The sequence below is a fragment of the Corvus moneduloides genome, chromosome Z, assembly GCF_009650955.1.
Source record: "Corvus moneduloides isolate bCorMon1 chromosome Z, bCorMon1.pri, whole genome shotgun sequence".
Classification (NCBI taxonomy): domain Eukaryota; kingdom Metazoa; phylum Chordata; class Aves; order Passeriformes; family Corvidae; genus Corvus; species Corvus moneduloides.
Window position 1 is genome coordinate 54,458,006 of NC_045511.1, and position 22,694 is coordinate 54,480,699.

Sequence of the window (22,694 nt, forward strand, 5' to 3'; positions counted from 1 at the left end):
CATTCAAGCTGAATGAGTGCGTGATTATTTTGACGTCCCATTTATGATGGACCTATTCTGTTTATACTGTCTCCCTCCTGAGACGAATTAAACAAAACCACGGGCAGTACTTGAACTATGTCAGAACCATCCGTTTATAAAGTGGAGTGCCAAAATATTTTAATTACTTCTTTCTTTGATACATGCTAAAGCTTTCCCTGAATAGTTATGTCTGTGCAGGCAAAAATGTTTTTACCAGTTCACAGTGATGTTGGAATGGTATTTATTTCCTTTTTTTCATATTTCAAGAGAAAATACTGTCAGTTGCTTATGAATTAAAAAAGCATGGGCTTTCTTTTGAGAAAAAAAAAAAGTGAAAATGCTTAGGGGACTCATTTACAAGGGAAATGCTCCCCTAACCTAGTTAACTGAGTTAGGTGAGAGGGTGTTTTGAGAGCATTGTCCCAGAGCCAGCAAGTGTTAGGTAAATTAATTGGTTGGTGGTTAGGGGAAAGTAAAAGACTTTCAGGACTGGTTAAAAAGGAAATGAATTGTTGTCTACTACTCATTGCTGGCTTCACACAATGATGGGAATCTAACCATGCATTCCTGTGATCTTCAAAGTAGAAGTGTCTAGGAAATTTTTCAAATTAAAGATGTGGATGGTTATAAGGCCCCAGAATTCTTTCACTGAGTCCCTCAAGGGGGCTTACACAGGTTTATTTATGTACCCTGAGTTAGGTGCAAGTTGTTAACTGGCAAACTTGAGAAAATCAGGGAACCTTAGAAAAAGTTTAAAGCAACATTGAATCAACATAAAGCATTTGACAAGGCATTAATTTAGCAAGCTGTAGGCCCATTCAATTTAACAAACTTCAACCCATCTGATTTTAATTTATGCAGACTTCAAGAAGAAGGAATTAGAAGAAGGGGAAAGAGAGAAAGAAAGAAAGAAGAGATATGATAAAGAACAAATATAGTTACCACTGTGGTTCCAGCAATGTTTCTGCTAATATGGGTGGGAGGTTCAAGACGTGAGCTTGCCTCGTGCTTGGCTTGAGTATGCTTTGGCTTTCCTGGGCCCTTCCCCCAGGTGGGATGTCTGGTCTGGTAGCTACTCTGGGGCTGGGTTAGGGGCTCCAGGGGCAGGTATGGAACATTGCCTCCACCGTGCCACTGCGGGGCTGGGATCCAGGCTCTAGGGGGTGGGGTGGATGGAGCAATGCACCACCTCCCAAGTCTTGCCCCTTTGCCTATGTGCATCTGAAATGTTTCAGGCCAGCAATTCTCCTCACAATGTTAATGATACTATTTTATTACAAGGTTATATAATATAGAATGCCATCAGGAAAAGGTAATACAGTTGAGCAGCAAAGAGTAACATAGGAAACTTAATGTTCATCCCTGTTCACAGTTCACCTTTAGAACCTATTAAAAAGTTTTTCTTATGGGAAAGAAACAGATATATAATGGATTCCTTCCCTTTCTAGTTTTACTTCTGATTTTTGTTTTCATATCTATCTATCTATCTAGAAATAATATGCATGTGTATATATTATATATATAGTTTGAGCTGCAAGAATATGTTTAAACATATCTCTCAATTATACTTGAAACAGTATCTTTTAATAATAAGACCATTAACATTCAACTAACTTATGAACTTGATTTACACGAGTTTTATAAAATGTCTTGCATACTTACACAGATGCATGCTGCTTTTTCAAGTCTTGGACTCAGTTGTACATCCTTAGCTACTCCAATAACAAATGGGGGTTCCTTACCTCTAATACATATATTAAAACAAGAAGAGCCATAATTATTTAATTACCTGTATCTCAACTTTTAATTAGTGTCCTGCTCATAAAGTTACAATTGCTTTTGTCTGGCCAAATCAGTGTGTTGAAACTGTGCAAGAAGTACTTAGCAGTAGGCAAAAAGCTGGTGTGTTATCAATATTTAAGTACAGTTCCAGAGCTCAGTGCTGTGCATTATCATTCTTGTTTATGTACTCTCCTTTATGTATAAGTTAAATTTATGATCATTTATTTTTAGAGAAGTATCTTGGCAACTTCTACATGGTTAGAAGATACTATTATTTTGCTGGGCATAGAGATGTGACCTGCCTTCTGCAGTTGTACAGGACTTCCAGGTGCGCTGAATACATTACAATAATGTAAAGATATTCCTATCACTATAAAGATGAGAAAAAATTAGGCGTTTTTGTAATATGTGAAGGCATTATCCAATATTGCAGTAATTTGCAGTTCTGAGGAGGAATGGCTGGGATTCTCTTCTCTGTACTTAGGGAAGTTTCATGGAGCACTGGTGTCTGTGCAGGGACAAGTAGTGATGTAGGATGAATGATGTAGATCCTGCTACAGGAGCGCCCTGGGAGCTATAGGAACAGACAGAGAAGAACTCATGACTGGCAAAGCCAACAACAGTCAGAACCTTCAGAACAGAAAGCTTAAGAACTTAATAACTGAGAGGGGAATGGGAATGTGGTTTTTTTTCCATAAATGTGTCAGGTGAGAAACAGTAACAAGTTTGAAAAACCGAAGAAATTAAAACTAGTATTTGTTCAAGTGGATAAGAAATGCTATAAAAAATGTCTTGACTCAAAATTAGAGTATGATTTCCAACAGATAAGCCAGTTTAGCTCAAGAAGAACTTTCCAGAAGATGTTTGTACGGTGAAGTGAGCTTAAATAGTTTTAAGTTGGAAGAGGATAGACCAAGTATCTAGTCAAGTTTTGGTCATGTGTACTTTTGTTAGATATTCTGAACTGCCCAACAGTTTTTGAAAGCAAGTAGAAAACATGGAGATGTTTATATGGCTTTAAAGAAACTATAAAAACTGAGTAAGTTTGTTTTTTACTGAAACTGGATAAAATATGTAGGCTTTCTAGTAGGCTTTGTTGCTACCGCTGCAAGTCAACTATTAGTGATGATTGGTGAAGGGCTAGGGTGTCATTAATACTGCAGTAATCACCACCTGCTTGATGTTACTATAACTGATGTCCTTATAATGCATATGAGAACATTTGCTGCTAAATATATAGAAAGTCTCAGATGCCATGGACTACAGATTTTTTCATAACATAGTCCGGACTGCATTCTTCCTGATGAACTACTGGACTGTTTAGAAGTGAGTCTGCTTTTTAAGTAGGTAAAAACTATCATTAGCAGCACAGTGCTGTCCTAAGATTGAGAAAATCTTGTACCTAGTGTCTCTTTCTTAAAAATCCTTTCAACTGTACTGCCTTTTGCAAATTCATTTGTTAGTATAGGTGTGGTATTTATTCCCCTTATTAGGGCTAGGTGATAAAATTACATGTTTTGACTTTGTTTAAGCTTAATAAAACTGAAGTCAAAAAATCTTGTTTAGAATTCTGAATGATTGCAGGGCAAAATTTGCATAGCTCTTGTATATTCTAGTAAATACACAGACACCATCTGTTGAGAATGATAGCCATATGGTGAACTATTTATAGAAAATGTTTATATTCATTGTGTTGTTGATTATCTAGATAACCAGAAAACGCTCTTTTAAAATGTAGTTTATCAACACATGGAAAAATTTATTATGTGGTTTTGAAACTGAAAAGAATGCCAGCAAACTGCATGTGTTTTGTTGTCTGTGAAAGACTCTTTATAAAAGTTTACAAAGCCTAAATCTGAGAAATAAGTGAAAAAACCCTCCAGGGTATTAAAAGGTAGGAAGTTCTCTAACAATTTTCTTTATGAAAGAAACAAGTGATGGAAGAGCAGTTACTGACATGATGCCAAGACAGAGAGCTTAACTCCGTGTCAGAGGACAGCAGTCTTACATCTAGTGTACTTCTAGATATGTTAGTCTGTCTTCTAAACTGCAGATGCTCCCAGACCTTTTGTACCCAAATTTGCTGGATATTGGAAATTCATATTGATGCTACAGCTACAAGTCAACTGTTAATGATGGTTGGTGAAGAGCTAGGGTGCCATTGATATTGCAGTAATCATCTCCTGCTTGGTGTTACTATAATTGATGCCCTTATCATGCATATGAGAACAGGCTTTCTGAAAGGCATGGGAGGCTATGAAAGGCAGTATCTCATTGCTCCTGTATCAGAAGAAGCAGGTGAAAGGTATTAATCCATTATTATACATCTCTTGGTTAGTCACAAGGTCAGGTTTAGACCCTGGTGCTGGATGTTCCAGAAAAAAGCCAATGGGATTTTGTGGAAAATCTCACTTTGACCTTTCTGGGTAAGCAAGGATCTTGTTCCGTAAATGAGTTGGTCAATAACAAGGTATATGTCACATCTGTCACCGTAAGGATTATCCTTCCTCTGCTTATCCTTTTCTGACATAGCTAATCAAACCGTACTGTGACCTTAAAAAATCTGTCAGAAGTAGGCTTAGTTCCCTGCCTGGCACTTTTAAAGCACTGGTGGCAGAGCATACATCGGTAAGCAAAAGGGAACAGTATTACATACTGTTTGACTGCCACTCCAGCTCCTATCATGTATACAGTTACAGCATGAATTTCACAAGTAAATGAGGTTAAAGATGGGGCTCCCCATATGCAGTACACTTTTCTGATTGTTATCAGTCTCTCTCTTCTGCAGATATATTGATGAATCACATGAATAAAACAATATTCTCTGATGACAATCTCCAACTGAAAGTGCTAAAAACATAAGGATTGCCATAACCCAGTTAACCTTAGTTAATACAAGCTACTTTTTAATACTTGGAAGCCCTTTATGATGAGGCCTTTGCCAGCCTTGCAATATGAAGGCATTTACTTACCAGCTCTCCTTTAATTAACAACTTTAAAATTGCTTAAATAAGGTTTCATGCTAATTTGATGCTTTTTTTGTCTCTCAAACCTGGCCCTTAGAAAAATTGAAATAAAACCAAATGGAAAAGAAAGAAGTATTGCTGGTACATCTTTTTGAATTCAGAAGTGTAGTAAACATAGCATGTTTGCTAGGGCAGAGGCCTGTGATCCAAACCTCTTTCTTCTAATAATGTCTCACAGTATCTTGGTTCCCCATTTAAATTAGGTCACATTTGTCCACAATTTTAGGTACTTTGATATGCTTTTGTCTTGGTTTTGGAATGGTATTCCACAATTTAGTGCTCCCACTGAGACTCTCCAAACCACTGCTGCTTGCTTGCTCTCCCTTTCCCCTTCCCTACCCCGCAGTGCTATGGAGAGAATTGGAGGCATGAGATACAAAGATGATGGGTTGAGACAAGAGTAATTTACTGGAAACAGCACTGAAAGAAGAAAACAAGTAGTAACAGCAACAATACTAATGACAGAGGGTACAGGAAAGAAGTGAACAATTCACATGGAAGCCCCCTGACAATGGATAGTACCCAACTGCTCCCTCCACTACACTACATTGACCCAGAAGAGGGCCCTTTCCCCATCCCCAGAAAAATTACATAAGGTGGTATAGAGTAACCTCCAGGTCTCAGCCATGCCCCCTCCTGGCTACTGCAAAAATTAACTCTGTCCTGTCTGGAACTAAGACAGCTTTGATGGGAATACTGCTAGGTATATGCAATGTATTGTGTTAATATTGTATTTGAATATTTATTGGTAGGATTCATTGGTTTCTTTTAAAGTATGTATCTTTTCTTCCTAACTAGGTATTTTAGTGTGCTACAAATTTACTCAGAAGTGTGGCACTTCAGCATTTTTATCACTATCTAATTTACTTTCTGATTGCTATCCTGTGACTTGGCTGGCTTTTCTTAAAAACAGGTATTTCCTTTCATCTGCAAATAATTTGCGCTCCTTTCAACTCTGTCTCAAATCTTGTTCTCACTAGGGATTCTTAAGTGGAGATACTCATGTTTGTTTTTCTTATCTGTTCTTTTTCCTCTTTCAGACCCCTATTGATCCAAGTTTTCATTCTTAATAGATACATAGTTATATAGTGATTGTAAGTGTAATGTGTAATTGATAAATGTGTAAATGTGAATTAATTCATTCAAAGTACTGACTACTGTAATTGTACACGTTGGCATAGCTACTTGTCTTGTCTACAGACTTTCTTGCTACACCTGCAAGGAAGGAGGCTGCAGTACACAAGCTGACAAGCTAAAAGTCTGTCTTGTCCATCAAGGCATTGTTTCTTCCTTTTGCTGCTTTTAGATAAGGGATTTTTCATCAAAGTTATAGTAATATAGAGTAATTCAATTTCCATACAGGGATCTCAATTTCTTTGCAAGCTGTAATGAGCTGAGACATGCAAGTCCTCTGGAAGGTAGGGGAAGTGTTAATATCAGAGTTAAACAGATGGAAATTCTGGTTGTAAAAGTCACTTTTGAGGTTTCTCCTACACTGCAAAATCAGTCTGTAGCAAAGCAAAGAGTAGAACCTAGCTCTTTTGACTAAATTTAAGATATGAAGCAACCATATATTAGCTGATCTGTGGCGGCTGTTGCTACGCACAGTTCCTTTGTGGCAGCAAAGGGGAGGTGACTCAGCTTAAGTGAGACTTTAACACTTATCTAATTTGAATTAGCTTGCATTTGTTTTAGGGAGTGGTAGTCCTGGTAGTTTTCCTATGAAGAAGATGGGGAACACTATATGCTTTCTCTTGACCTTGAAACATTCACTGTTGCAACCACAAAGCAAGTACTGAGGACTGGTGGTGGCTACAGTGCAAATCCCAGACCTTTGTAGCTGTAACTACAAAGTTGTCTCATAGAGCTACGGCTTTCCCAAAGTTATTGGCTTCTCAGGTAGCTTTCCTGGATGAACTTCCTCTGTCCTGCCAGGCTGACCCTGCTTAAGAAAGGATGACAAGTGACAAAGATCTTTTTGCTTCTTCCCCAAGTCCAGGTGCTAATGTAAAACTGACCTCAAAAGTTTTACAGCTGTGATGCAGATACAGCAAGTTGGTCAGCTTTGCATGAGATCATAACAGGTTTTGTGAAGTAAGTTTAAAATCTGCCTAGACACTGTGATTTGAGGTTTCTGATGCTGACTGATGATTCAACCCAGAAAAACATTTTGATTGGAATTTTTCTTCCCCTCTTAACTTCTTTCTTGGGTCTAACAACAAAATTTAGTCTTCGTGTAAAGCGGGAAACCATTATGCATCCTGCCTCATATACCAAAGAGGGAATTAAGAATTGTCATTCTAATAGTTGACACTGTAAAATGTCATTGAAGAAAGCTTTTTCATGTTAGTCTTTAGATTGACAGGTTATGACAAAACTGCATTCATGTTGCTTGAATACATCTTTTGTCTAGTTTTACATGCTTTTTGACTTGTCTAGAAAATGACATATTGAGGTTTTCATTAGCCTTAACCAGGTGTGATTTTCTTTATGTAAGATACCTTGGTAGGACCACAGCTGAAGGTGAGTAAACCAGTGAAGCTTAGAAATGCCACAGCCCTTCTTCAGATGATAGCGGAGAATTGAAAGACTCATTAATCAACAGCCAAGTCACAGATGTGATGGCTTTCCTGCAATAGCCAACAGACTGTGAAAGTCACATCCAACATGCTAAACTGTTAAACAAGGCACATCTATAAACATTCTTAAACTTTTGTCTTTCCATTTTACTTGAAAAACACAACCCTTCATTATTGATTTCTTTTTTTTTTAAACAAAAATACTTGTTTTCCAAGGAATACTATTTAGTTTAGGAAACAAAAGTAAAAACTGACAATGTTTTCACCCTTTACTCATTTTAATACAACAAAACATTCATTTAAATGGAAGCACAGTTTTGGTTGTAATGATTAATGTAAAGAGTTTTAATATTATAAATTTTTGTACACAGAAAATGTGCACAGAAGTTTTGACAGAAAAAAATTAGTACAGGGATTTTCTGCATATAAATGACTGGCTACTTTCTCCATGATTTTCCAGTACTTCCCCCATCTACAAAAATTATCTGGAACAAAGATTCAATTATGCTGTAGTGCTGCAGTGTAGACAATCATAAAATGTTTAAAGTGAAATTACTTAGAAGATTTTATTAGTTAATCAACCTGCATTGGATTTTTCACCTGCAGTGATGGGAAAAACCCATAATAAGAAGCCAAAGAATGAAATCTCCATACAATTTTTCCACATCATGCTTCCTCAAACTCTCTGGATCCCCTGGAATGAAGTAGAGTCTAGTCAGAGGTCTTATACCTCCCCATCAATTTTTTTCCCTCAGATTGTCTTTAAATTGATATATTCCCTGTGGATAAAAATTAATTTTACTCTGTCAAAGAGCAATGAGTATAAATTTGTTAGAATTTTTGTATTTGCTGATTCCTTGATCTCCCTAATTTTCATATTTTTCCAAAAATAAATTGTTCAGTATAATAAAAATTATTCTTTAAAATCTGAGGCAGATGAGAACTGTTTCCCACTGTCATCTGGGATGAGTAATTTCTTAATAGCCGTAGTCTGATCTTATGTTTTCCTATTTAGAACATCTGTCTTACTTTTGATCTTCTTATCCAGAAATTAATTTTCAATCCATATTCTTCACTTTATTGCCAGGATTTCCAGTTGCAAAGTTATTTTGGTCTCATGCAATTTAAGTCAATTGAACTGTATGTAAGTATAGAGCCTGCTGGCTCAGTAACACTGTGGTGTATGCCGAAGACAAGGAAATGATGCTGCATTTATTGCAGTCATAAGGTCTTATAATAGTGGTATATCAAAAGTCATAACTGCTTTGCCTTTACACGGTTCTGTAAACAGATATTTGAATATACTTCTCTTTAAGTTATATTTGTAACTGATTTTTTCTATTTCCTCGAATGTAGTGCTTCTGCTTGTTACTGGAGGGCTTGTTAAGGCATATACAGCTATTGTGTTGTTGTTTTAGAAAGAACAGTTGTTATTTCACTTTCACAACAGTTATTTTGCATTTTAAAGAGATTTCACTTTGGGATCAGGGACACTTTTAGTTATGTTTCACATTTAACCATAAGTTATTGCCTATATTTTTGCTCATTAGCTTTCTGTTGTTGCTTTAACTCAGTAATTAAACACCTCTGTAAAAAGACCCACCCTCTAAAATAATACAGAAATGATCCTTTTGATTGTACTAATAAAGAGTGTGATAACTGAATTTAAATATTACCAGACTCTTCCCACAAAAGTGTTAATGAAATTGTATTGGTCAATAAATATAGTCAATAAAATAACTGTAATGATTTCTCTTGGGATAATTACATGGGTAATTTAACAGCACATTTGGATAAAAACTGAGAGCATTTATGTGATATATAGTTAAACCTCTGTAAATGGTATATAGAAAATAATAGGTTTTCTTGCCTTTCAAGTAAAATGAAATATTTAAAAATATGTGGTAGCTCTTTAACAGTAAATTTATTTTCCATTTCTGTCTTATTTTAACATTGCATTATTTATCGCTTCATATGGAGTCACTGTCCGATCATGCAGTAGAAGCTGTGGACTTTATAGTCTCTAAGTGAATGCAGAGACAATTGGGTATTCTTTTCATATCTCAGTGGAAAATGGTTGTTGCATAAGAAAATTTGATAGAGTAGTTTCAGAATTTTAGCATTAAAAATGAATGTTCATTGGTCTCTCTCTACACTTCAGTGCCATATTGTCATAGTTCAGGGTGACCTATGGGATTCATATACTATGAAGTTATGCTCACAGGTCATTGTCCAACCTCATGGCCAAGCCACAGTGTTTGGACGTTAACTGGTCTGAGTTAACCAGCTTCAGGCTATATCTGAGCAAGAAAAATTCAGAGAATTTCATCTGATGGAGAGTACTGCTGTTTTCTATTACTTTTTCACCAGGAAAGGTATGAGCCCAGAACAAAGTTTGTGTGATGAGGCTTTCATAGTGTCTTCACTATTGGTAAAAATTTTTTGTAGAACATCTTAAAAGACCATTCTTTAGTTCACAGCAACATAAAGGAGTTGCTTTAATACTTTTAGAAGTATGTGTTGTCAGTTTGTTGTTTACTTATTGATATTTATTTCAGTGAGGATTGAGCTTCCTTTGCAGAAACTGTCTCCTTAACCATGATATTTTAATTCTTCCATCAATTTATGGCATTTCCTACTGTGGGGTCTTTTTCAATTTGTTAAGTTTAGTTTTCTGATTTTAATCTACCTGTGCTGTCACATGCTGAATTTTTTTTTACATGGAGTTTAATGACTGATTAATCTTTTTATTCCATACTAAGACATAATCCTGAATCTGCTCATTCATATCCTTAATGAGTTGTCTCTGTGAATTCAGTACAATAACTTAAATTCAACCTAGACTAGATTGCTTGCAGTTTTGTGGCATGAGAAGAAGACTACTTAGAATTAACAGTGGTTTTTTGGCCTGTATTTCTCGTGTATTTGGTTACATGTCTGTAATCTGCAAAGAATAATGTGCTTGTGCCACACAGTACATGGTCTGTGTCTTGTCCATATAAGTACACTGAAAACACAGGGTACTGAAATATTAATTAAAATTTGAATAGTAGCTTTTGTGGGGACCTACTAGGTATTCTAATGATGCAGAAATCTTTTGTTGTAGAATAATGCAATAGTGAACTATACCATTAGAATGTTCGCTAAATCTAGTCCGTGCCAAGAGCAGTTTTGAGAGATTATTTTTTCCAATGTGATTCAGTTATGATTTATTAGAAATTTTTCATGAATCTCAGCAACACATGCTACATATGTGTTCATATGAGGACAAACATATGTCCAAACAATATACTGTGTTACTCGTTTTGGAACAGTAGTGTGTTTAACTGAATATTTACCGTGATGCGGCAAAGTAGAATTTAAAGAAGTGATGCTCTATATCTCAAGTAATATACATTTAATCTTTGGTTACTATATCATCTCTTGGTTTCAAATAAAAATTTTTAGAACAAGTGGAGTTTAAATGCACTACTTCTTCCCACTGGGCTAAGAAATAGCAAAGTTATGGTTTCACAAAGTTGATGTCAAATACTCCTGCAGTTACTGTAATAACTAAATTAGAATGAGGTTTTCCTGCTGCAGTGAAATAGCTAAGGAAGAAGGATAAAGAAAGGAAGATAATTTTTCTGTTCCTTATAATACTTTTTTCGTAGTTTATTGAAATGATAAATAATAGGACTGAAGCATGTAGAACAAGCTTTGGCATAACTGAATTAATTTTAAAAGAGCTGGGTTCTTACAGGGAGTGTGCACCCTGTGAACTGAGTGTTTTTTTCTTTAATAAAATTTTCTCAGCATCCGATAATGACATAAAAATAATGCTTTTAAATCTTCTGAAGCAGACTTGTCAAGTTCTCAGTGGCATCTTGTAATTGTGAAAACTAAAGGGTATGTTTTAACTCTCCTTGGATACGCATCTACATCAGGTTCTTCTCATGCTTATTCTTCTCCATAGTTTTAAATGCGTGGGAGAATTTGATCAGTGTCCTTTTTATATTCAAAATGAGTCAGCTTCTGTCTCAAAAGTGTCTTATTGTCATGATGTCACTGCATCTCAAGATTTGTGACCTTTTGCTCCATATGGATTCATGGTAGACCTTGTGTTTTTGCAAACTAGATTGCTTTTGTTCCCCTGCTAGGGGGTATCAAAGGCTTTCTGACTAAAGTTTTACATGCTGGTAGGTTTGCAAATAAATAAATAAATAGAATAAAATTAGTATACTAAAAGTACCCAACAGTAACTGAAAACACCCAACAAAGAAACAAACCTAAAGTTTATGTATAATAAGGACCGCCAGATGTCGCAAAGGCATCGTTGATGAAGTGGGTTTTTATCCAAAATGTGGCACTTATATGAGGAACAGTAGTATTGTGTTGGAGAGTTGCAGAGGCCATAACAGGTCAGTGAAATGTCCTTCAAACATTTGATTTTTACATTTGCGAATAGGCCAAGATGAAAAGATAACCACATATCTGACGTTGACATTACTACCATTTAGACAACCGATGCAATTGCCTTATTCAATGGGCTCAGTCAGATCTTTATTACTTTGAAACCTACATAACAGATTTGATTTTGGTGGGGTTATTTCTTATAAAAAATTAAAGTTCTGAACATTACCAGATCACAAACTTCTAAGTGTAAAATTACTATAGTATATATAAAGTTTTATTTTCTCCTTGTTCTTTTAAAATGTCAAATACTATTAAAAACATTACCCAGAATAACAAGTAGAATTGAAAGAATTTGAACTGAGTTGAACACTGTGCATAAATCAGAGTAAAACAAGTTGAACTTAGAAATAAGTATTTGATGATTGATTTTTTATTGACACAGAATGAGTATGATAGTGGATAAAGTGATTTTCCATATTGAGAGAAAATACAGTGTTTTTCAACATGTCTTCAAGTATGAATGTAAGCCCTGTCAAAAAAAGTGAGTAGCACATAATACCTTTTAAAAGGTAAATTAACATAAGTATATCACTTAGTTTATGGTTCAGATTTTACTATTGAAAAATGTTGGTTTTATTCCTAATGTCATAAATTTTACATTTAAAAGATAATGTTATTACCTTTGTTAGATCCTGAAAATGCCTAATTTTATCTGAGTTCATTGTAGAATTTAGAGTGTATTTAGAAGAAGAAATGCCAGTGCAGAAAATTAAGTCCAAAATATGTATTCATGTGCAGATCTTAGTCAAATCCCTAGTAATTTTAAGTACTTGAAATACATAATTCAACAAGTAAGCTGCTGTATGCTTGTGTTTAATGGGCTCTGCCTGAGTGTGCAGAGGCTGTCAAGATAAAATATGGAACATGCATCATTCTAATTTAATTATGATTATTCTTAAAAAATAAAATACATGTGTATCTATGTCCTTTTGTGTTGTATGTGGAAATATGCAATTTTTATTGCTAAGATTGAATTTGATTTTGTTTTGTATGATTCTTGCTGATTTCTCTGTTGCTTGGGCACATAGACCACAAACACATGATACAGAAGTATAAAAATCATGCTGATTCAAATGTTGAAAATTTTCAAAATGTTTATTTAATTTATATTGAGTATGTGTATATATATATATATATACACTTCACTTACATTTCTGCTTTTACATGTTATACATAAAGAAGTAAATTAGTTATATGGTTCTGCTTATATGTATTTTCGTAATTATTATTAAACAAGTTAAATATGCTCTGGACTTTCCTCCTACTTCAAAGGAAATGCTTGTTGAGAACTGATTTGTGAAAACAAGCACATCTTCAGCTCTGGTTATGGTTTTCATGACTTCTTTCTATTGTAATTGTGATGTCAGTGGAGGTCTGAACTTAATAGGCAATTCCTAACTTAATAAACATAGTTTCTCAGTATTCCATAGATACCAAACTCTTTAACTCTACCTTTGAAGTCTTTGTGTGACAATGGAGGCTTTCTTAAGACCCTAGGTTTTTAAATGCAAACAGATTTATGTATGTGTTTGTGTACTCTGCTTATCAGTTACATACATATGGAATACTTTCGTCTTGTTTTAAGACTTTATGTATATTTAACCTTTAGTTTAACTATCAAGTTGTAAGATTTCCATAAAAAATAGATGAGCTTTGAACTTACTGAATGTTATTGGTGTAGCACAATCAATCACTTCTAAGGTTAACGAGAACATACGGTTTATTTTTAATAGTTACACTGGTAAAATTATTTAGCATACAAAAGGATTTTGTATCCTGTCCTCTGTGTTAAATCAGAATTTACAGTTTTTGAATAGCAGAGTATAGGTTTTGTTGTCAAAGTTGAAGTGGGAAAAAGACAAATAAGTATTTATATAAACTTCTTGTTCTGTGAATAATATAATCGGTGATACAGTAGCTGTGGCATATTTCTAGAGCTAAGTTGATCTGCAGTGTATTACAGTTTTCTTGAATGTTTTTACTTTTCTGCATCCTGTTCTGCTATCTTTTAATAAAAGATTACTTATGTAGGTGGTACCCAAATTACATCACACAGTTCCTCAATGAAATAAAAAGTCAATACCTGAATGAAAGTTTGGCAGGGGGAAGGGAGGGGATGGGATTTCAAATGGTAAAAACATGCTGTGGTAACAAAGATGGAATCCATCCCTATATTGCATAGCTTCCTGCTTGTATCTTTAAACCTGATAGTAAAAAAGAATATTTATTTGTTGCCAAGCTATTGTAGGATTTATTTCTGAACTCAAATCCCACTTATCAAGAAAATTGCATCCTCTTTGTCTCGCAGAAGGGTATACCTCATCATGGCATATTTAGTTATTTGGTACTATAATATTGTTACCTTGCTTGAAACACATGGTCCCTCTTGATATATAAGAAAAACTGAATCCATTTCAATAAATTAATAGGTATGAGAATCCCAATCCATCGTTCTTTTCAGAGGTTCACATACATTGTAATGAAATGCATTAGGAGTTTTCTTCACTTGAAATCCAAATGAGACCCATTTTGGCTCACACCCTTGACAGTCTCTATTATAAGCACTGCTGTCTCCTGTTCATGTGTGGCCTTAGTAAAATGCTTCCTTTGTAAGATGCACAGAGACAATACAATGCCATGAAAGATGAAGGTGTCAAAACACAAAGTTAGAAGCAATCTAATCAATGCCTTCTGATTTAGCCTTTGAAGGCTCTCTTCATTTAAAGTCTTTAATTGTGAGGCTTATCTTGAGGTAGAGCTGTTACTTAATATTTTTCAGTGTCATTCTTTGGACAGTCATTTGTACCTTTTAAACGTAATTTCAATATTCATTGTTTCGTAAATTGGATGCCTTGTTAGCAATAGTGGTGGTGTGAATGACTTGCATTCAAGTGATTGAAGGTACTAGTGTATAAGTGCTTGGGTCTCTCTCCCCGAAGGGTAACGTGTTTTATTTCTCAGTGTATCAGTATAAAATATATGGTTTTCATTATGAGTCTTTTACTTCAATGTATGGGAATGCAGGTTGGAATATTTTAAAATTATAAAAGGCTTCTAGCTGAATCTTTCTGAACTTTTAAAAATTTTCAGATCCAGTGCAAACATTATTAATCCTATCTAAGAGGTAAAAAATGTGATCTCATATTATGTTATTCAAAAAAAATTTTGACAAAGTATGAGATAAAAAAAGGTGGTACATAGGCTTTTTTCTTCATAAATGATCATAAAGTTGATAGTGGTTGCTAGAAAGCAGCTTCTGGAAATCAGTTAAAAAGAAAGTGGTTCTGAAAAAAAAGATAATTTGGAAAATGCTTTAAAAAGAAATACTTTCCACCTTAAAACTGTCAACTTAAAAATAAATGAAAGCCTTCAATACACATAATCTTTTTTTTTTGTGAGCCACATGATACTGTTTTTTTAAAAGTATGCGTATATATATTTGTATATGTTGAATTGTAGTTAGTACCATGTATATATGCATATCACACATATATGTTGTATATCAGCAAATGCAATTTCATATTCCATCTTATAAGAATCTTGAAAAGATATATTGGAAAATGAACATTGCATGTTTTTGGAATCTGTCATGAAACCTTCAACTCTTAAATGCCTGGAATATCAGGAAAGCTAAAACTCTCAGATATTGCCGTTGTAAGAATCAACAATTTAAAAAATTTTAACATATAAAAAGACAAAAATATAAAAACTATAGAACTGTTTCTCAGGAATCCTTGAAAATGGAAAAAGGATTGAGGCAACTTTGACCTGATTTTTAAATGACTAGTGTCGTGAGTACAGCTGCTCCTAGTAATTATTTGTGATACGTTGTTTTTAAATCCCATATGTATAGCAGCTCCAGGCCCGACTACTTCATTTGCTGGCACACAAACAGATTCTTCCAGGTGCTGAAAATTAAATTTTAATATATTATTTAAATATTAAGAGAATTACAGTTCCAGTAATTTTACTGCTACAGCTGGAGTGCAGAGTGTGTCTATACTCTACACAGCTTGTTGCATAGTCTGCTAGAATGAAAATTCCCATTGGCTTGAAATACTTTTGAGGAAGTAAATGTTTGATGTAAAGATAAAAACATGTGTTTTCTATGCCGTGTATTTTAAAAATACTGTTTGGATCTTGGCCTATTTATAGACTAAGATTTTAAAATATTACATTGTAGTTTATAAGACTTCATATCATAAAATGGATGAAAGTTTAAGAAATGGTAAGGAAAAACTTAATTAGCCCCTGAGGGCTTAAGTAAGACAATTCCAAAAAAGCTGTAAAGCAGATAGTTAGCCTAAAATGTGTATTTAATTATTTTGATATATTTTCTGGATTAAAGTTCAGACATGTAACTTCAGTGTATTTAATCAATGGAAAAAATGTGTTTGTGAATTGGGGATCTTAACATTTTTTCAAGGTTTAAGAGAAATATCTGGAGCTAAGTCACTGGTTTACTCCAAGTTTTTACCCTAAGAAAATTAGAAAGATTATCATAAAAGGTAAAGTAAGTGCTAAGTAAATTGTATGAAGGTATAATTGCACTGAACTGAAAATACCATATAATAAAATATGGTTTTAATTCCAAGAATTTTTTTTTATGCCCATCCGTTTTGCTTGCTCATTCCAACATATTTTTAACTATGTTTGGAATAAGCAGAAACATCCAAGTTTAAGTGTGGGTCAAGCAGACTTGGAATGTGCTTCTCAGATATTTTTTTCCTGATTGGAAACATTGTAATTGAGTGTAAATGTGTCCTGAAAAAAACCCAGTGCTCTTCTACTCAGATTAGCAGTTACAGGGTCATCATCTAAGGATTATACCTCTTGTACTTCTGTGGTCTTCTAATAAAAATGGCAATTTTGAATCTCTTTAATATGGCATCAAAGAATTAATTGATTGATTTTCATTATGGATCATTAGAAATCGGTGGCTCATTGGAGTACCTTCATTCTCACACTATACTCTGTTTTACCAAGTGAACTTCTATTTTCACTTCTTAAAACCTGTTAATGCTTAAAAGGGCCTTAAGCAGGACTGTCTTGTCAGCAATCTGCACTCAGTGTCATTTAATTTCTGTCCAAACTCGGTGAACTGTGAAATGTTGTTTAGGTGAATTTAAGTTATGGATTTAAGTCCTCCACTGATTACTCTTTCTGAAGGGCAGTTCTTTCCACTGGTTTTCATTTTAGTACTGAAAATTGATTTGGATTCATTTTAATGTTGAAGGGATCTTTTATTCCATTGTAACAAGATTATGACCACAGCTCTTGTCCAAAGTCACTCTCAGAAAATTCACTAATCTTTGGTTTAGATGATTTTTCTGAAGATAGGATAGGCTGTGTAGTGTTAGTACAAGGTCATGTTTAAGACAAAAATTACAGCAACTTTAAAAGAACATTCTAATCTTCACAAAATAATTTTGGAAAAATGTAAATTGTAGTGCTTTTATCTTAATTATGTACTTGTATTTCACAGTGAACAGCTATGGTAATATCTTCTACTATTTTTAATAGTTATGGATTTTTTCATTAAAAAAGTTGAAGAAGGAAGTGACTTGAAACAAACACCAGTATGAAATTAGAGAAATTAAGCCATGAAAAGAGAATTGTCACCACGTCTCATAATCTTTTACTATCTAAAATCTGAATTTCTCCATCTATCCAGTGACTAACTTTGTTTTCAAAGTATTTGATCCTGTGTTGTGTACATACTGTGTTTATTTTGACTTTTACTATGAATTAAATATTTTTTTTTATAAACCAAATACTTTGGTTTCTGAATAGCCTAATTAATTCCACATCCACATATTTTTTGTAGGGTATGCATTGATTTCATTGATACAGAATCAGTCCCTAATCTTCCATCCTATTTAAAATACCTTTCAAGTCTAATGAATTATTGCTACTAATAGTTAGCATAATGTATTTTTGAACATTTCTTTTGACTGCTGTAAGGTATTCCCCTACTGTGAGACTCATTTTCTGCTAAAGGAAGAGGATCTGATTCAGACTTAAAAAGTATATTTGCAGTCCTATATTCATTAAATAAATTACAGCTTCATGTGCCTTTTCAGATCTGGTCTCATGTGCTAACAATGTTACTGTTGGATTTTGTACACTGACGAGATAAATCTAAGTGATTTCAAACTAAGATTGTTAAGGACTGTGATGTTATGTTGTCCTGGCTCCAGCCAGGACAGGGTTACTTTTTGCTGTAACTGGGAGGGGGCATGGCTGGGCCCTGGATGTTACTCTGTACCACCTTACATTATTGCTGGGGGCAGAGGCAAGAGACTCTCTTCTGGGAAGAAGGGGTTCCTTCCAGTCAAGAAAGCAGGGGTGGGGAACAGACCTCTCTTGTATTGTCTATTATGAAGGACTGTTTTTTTCGTGTGAACCATATCTTCTCTTATACCTTCTGTGATTTTTGTTGCTGTTGCTGTTTGGTTTTTTGCCTCATTACTGTTTTCAGTAAATTGTTCTTATCTCAACCCTTGATCTTTGCCTTTTGTGCCTCCAACTCTCCTCTCCATTCTGTTGCAGTGTGGATGGGGAGGGGAAAATCCGGGAGAGAGAGAGAGCAGTGTGGTTTGGAGAGTCTCACTGAGGGCATTGAAGTGGGTAATACCATTCCTAAATCTCAAGTTATGTTTGTAACAAGAGTTGGGGGGATGCAGATCCCTTTGCTTTACCTGGTGGGATGTGCGCCCCAGTCCCATGACACACAGGTCCCCACATCTCTTTGGTCAACCTCAAGGCTGTGCCCACCCAAGTGATGGCTCTGATTATTGTCCAGTCACATGACATAAACTTCCATTTGATGAATGCTACTAGTGATAAAATAAATTACATTGTATCTTCCATTTTGTTAACTACTATTAATGTTTACATTGACCAAAAATTAGTTTCTTACTGGATTCTTTCTGATAAAGGGATGCCTGGAAATATCATGCATTGGAAAGCCATGTCAGCTGTTGCCTCACAGTGAATGACATTGTACAAAACATTTTTTTTCTGAAATAAAGCAACCCCTATTTTATAAAAAATGCAGAATTTGTAGTTCAAAACTATCAACAGACTAGGTATTTCTATGTATAGAAGTTAAAAAGATTAAATTGACCATGATCAGAAATATAATGCTAGAAATTTCTAAAACAGGCACCACTTTATTAAATTGAACAAAGTGATTTTTCATGTAATTTTTGTCTCTTTTTAGGCAATAAAATAAAAAATAGCTACATTAGGAATCTATCTTAAGAGCTGAAAATGCATTATCTGAAGTAAATCCAGAGCCCAATTTTGTAATCTCACAAGATTAGAAGACGACAGACTGGTAAACCAGTATGCTTTGCTCTTAAATGGGTTTTCATAATGGCCTTGGACTTTGTTTTCCCTTGATTTAATAAAAGATATTCCCAGACTGAAAGTGTGAGTCTAACGAAGACAATGATCAAGTTTAAGTAAAGCTATGATTTCCTCTTGGGTGACTAAGTATGATTGAATTTTTTTTTTTTTTCTTTTAACATTTGGAGTATTGTAAAAAATGTCTTTGAAAATGTAGTAGACATTAAAATTTACAGAATTCCTTAGTTGTAAAACTAGCAGAGGAGAGAAGAGTCAGGATTCAGAAAAGGGGTTTTCTTTTTTCTCATTTTAGTAAGCAGCACCTTAAGAATATAAATCCATACATAAGACTCTTAGAATTAATATAGTGGAGGATTTTAAGTTTTTCTTCACCACATCGTGACTAGTTCTATGTGATTATGACCCTTAGACTCCTTAAAACTGTTTTCTCTTTATGACAACTGCAGGTACACAGTAGATTTCAAGTGAAGTACTTAAAACATAACCTCGTTTCTCAGGGAATTGTCAAATTTTAACATTTAACTGAATTTTCCTGAATAAGATATGAATGATTGACCCCTCAAGATGGAACATGTTTAATTGGAAGTAGCATGAAAGATGATCATATCAATGGATTTCAGTGTTGTATAATCGTATGTTGAAGCAGACCCTGAAACTCTATTACTGCACATTGACAGGCAGTATATTAAAAGCCAATATCAGGCAGCTAATTTTCAGGGAAAAACTTTCAGGACATGTTAATGCAAAATATGTATTTTAATTACAAACCATCATAGTCTAATCACCAGCCCCTTTTTTTTTCCCTTTTTCCCCACTTTCTTTCTGTTTCTTCCCTCCCTTTTCTACCACCCTTGCCCCCCCCCACACCCCCATATTTTTATTGTTCCCTTGTATTTCAAATGAGATTTTATTAGAGTTAAAATTCTGGCATTCTCAGATGGTAAGGGTCTACAGAACTTATTTTCAACATCTCTCCTTTTTCATGCTCAGTAATTAAAAATGGCTGTGGGCATTTTTCACCCTTTGAGATTTACCAACTGCTATAGCATTTGTGGAATGATTTCTTCACCTGCTTTTACATGGAATAACCAAATATCGAAGCAGCTTGAAGTATTTTTTAAAAAAAGATTTTACCTCTGGGCTTCTCATCTCCAGCACATAGGCATCTATGTGACTATTTCGCCATTCAATTAGTTTTGAAATCCTAAAAACAAAAGTAATTAATAAGTCTTTTGTCATGGGTGAAAAAAGAGAGATGCCTTTTTAGTATTTGTATGTCATCATGCCAGGCCTAGAAAATTAGCCTAATTTATTATTTAAAACATTGGTGGGATTCCTAATTGCATCCATCATTAGATATGACACATTTAGAACTAGACCCATATCCAGTGAGAATTTTCCAGTTTGAATTTTGAAATAAAAATATTTTTCAAGAGATCCCTAGCTATCGCTTGTTACTATGGAAACAGCCCTATTTGTCTGAGAGCTCTGCCTGCTTGCCAATGGGAGCGCGAGCAGCATCAACTAAACATATGAATACATCAAAGACAAATTCATATGCTCAATCTGATCAGCTCAATTAATGTAAGAACAGAAGCTGAAGGGGGTTAAAAGAGGGCATTCATTCAGGATAGATGAAGCCTCTTTTAGCAGAATATATACACCGGCCTTTTAGGGGAGGAATTTAGCACACTGTCAAAAACATTATCAGAAAGGAAAGTACTAGGCCTCCTACACCTAACAGATATGAAGCTGTCAGACAAAGAATAGCACTATTCATTAAATGACACTTATTTTCTCCCACTTTACAAGAATACAGTGAACGAAACAAGCAGGGGAACAGCTGAGAGAGACACTTTTTTCTTCTCCTGGTGATGACAGACATTCAGCAATTATGGTGATAACTAAGGAATACTAAACAAGAAGCCAGGCTCCATTCTGTTTATCACCTAAAATTTTATGTTACTAAATTTGCATGCAACTCTTGTTTTGTTTTATTATTTATGTCTAGGACAAATTAGATCCCTTTGTTTTTAACATGGTGCTTTCAGTTTGGTGAAGAGTGCTGCTAAACTATACACATTTTCCTGTTCTCCTTGTTAAATGGCCATATCAAGTTGAAGTGCTTTTGAAGTGAGAGAGTTTCAAAGCACAACAAAACTGCTGTTTCCAGTGGAGGGGGAAAGAGCATTAGTGTAATGGCAGGTATTGTGTACTATTTCTAGCATACATAATTTAGAAGACAGGGAAAATCTCTGTTAATTCTCACCTTGACTTGCAGAAAGTAATGGACTTTGTTACTTATTTTTAGTGTTGCTGATTACACATTCCTGTGAAGTTTTTAAGTGTTTTGTAAGTTAGTTTTTTAGCAGATAGAAGTGAGCAGGAAGTCCCTCAAGGCTACTGGCTTTTAAGAATCTCATACATGATGATCTGATTTAAGGTCTATTATCAATAGTCTGCTACTATTATCTGCATGATCATGTCCTGATTGATACTGACTTTGTAGCCATGTATTTCGTAATACGCTGTCAGGCAATGCTGACAGCTGCAATGAAAGAACAATAAATGTGGGGCAGCTCTAATGTAAAGGTCCAGCCAGGCTGTATGAAAACTGATAGCTGCAATATTGGCTCCTATGTTACCACGCATACCAGTCCCGTTGAGAATTTCTTTGTGAGTGAATTAAAATGGTCTCCTGATGCACATATAGAGGGTGAGGGGAGGTCTTCACTTCAAAAACCTGCAGATTGGTAAAATGTTGTGTTAAAGTCAATGGGTAGACATAAACTTAATTCCGAAAAAAAAAGTTTCTTGTCTGAAAGATGGATGCACAAAAATTGCTGTGGGTATTTATATACTGGTAACATAAATACTTAATATGCCTCCAACAAAGTTTTTGAGCAACCTTTCGATTTTTGTTTATTTCTGCATGTGTTAAGATCATGCAGCAGGAAATGTGAAGTTTATGGTGTAATTAAATTAAAACTCCCTAATCTCATACCTATTACTCTAAAACAACTCATAATTACTTTAACCAGTCCTCAGTTTTAGCTTTATTATGTGTTATTTCACATAATAATAATACATAAAATAGTATTATTTTCTGATATTATTTCAGTATTATGTGACATACTGAATGCAGATTGGTTTTTTTCTCATGTTGTGAACATATGTAGGTGCATGGCCTCTATTAAAGCAAAGAAACAAGTAAAATAAAAATAAAGCAACCAGTATATAAGTTCATAATGGATTATTATAATCCTCCTTCTTTGGTTTATAGCTTTTTTTGTACTACTGACACTTCAAGAACCTGTAGGTCAAAGAACATCTAGCTTGTAAAGACGCTAGAAAACCATCTTTTCTTGCATTCTCAGTCCTACTACCAAATAAACAATAGTCAGATGTTAAAAACAAAGTATAAATACAAGTACTTGCTTTTTTTGGATTAATTTAT

At 34.6% G+C, this 22,694-nt stretch overlaps 1 protein-coding gene across 5 annotated transcripts in view; it reads left to right on the forward strand.

The window, feature by feature from the left end:
• KIAA0825 (KIAA0825 ortholog) overlaps nucleotides 1-22,694 on the forward strand; it is a 239,763-nt gene that overhangs the window by 135,304 nt on the left and 81,765 nt on the right. The gene's annotated exons all lie outside the window — the stretch shown is intronic.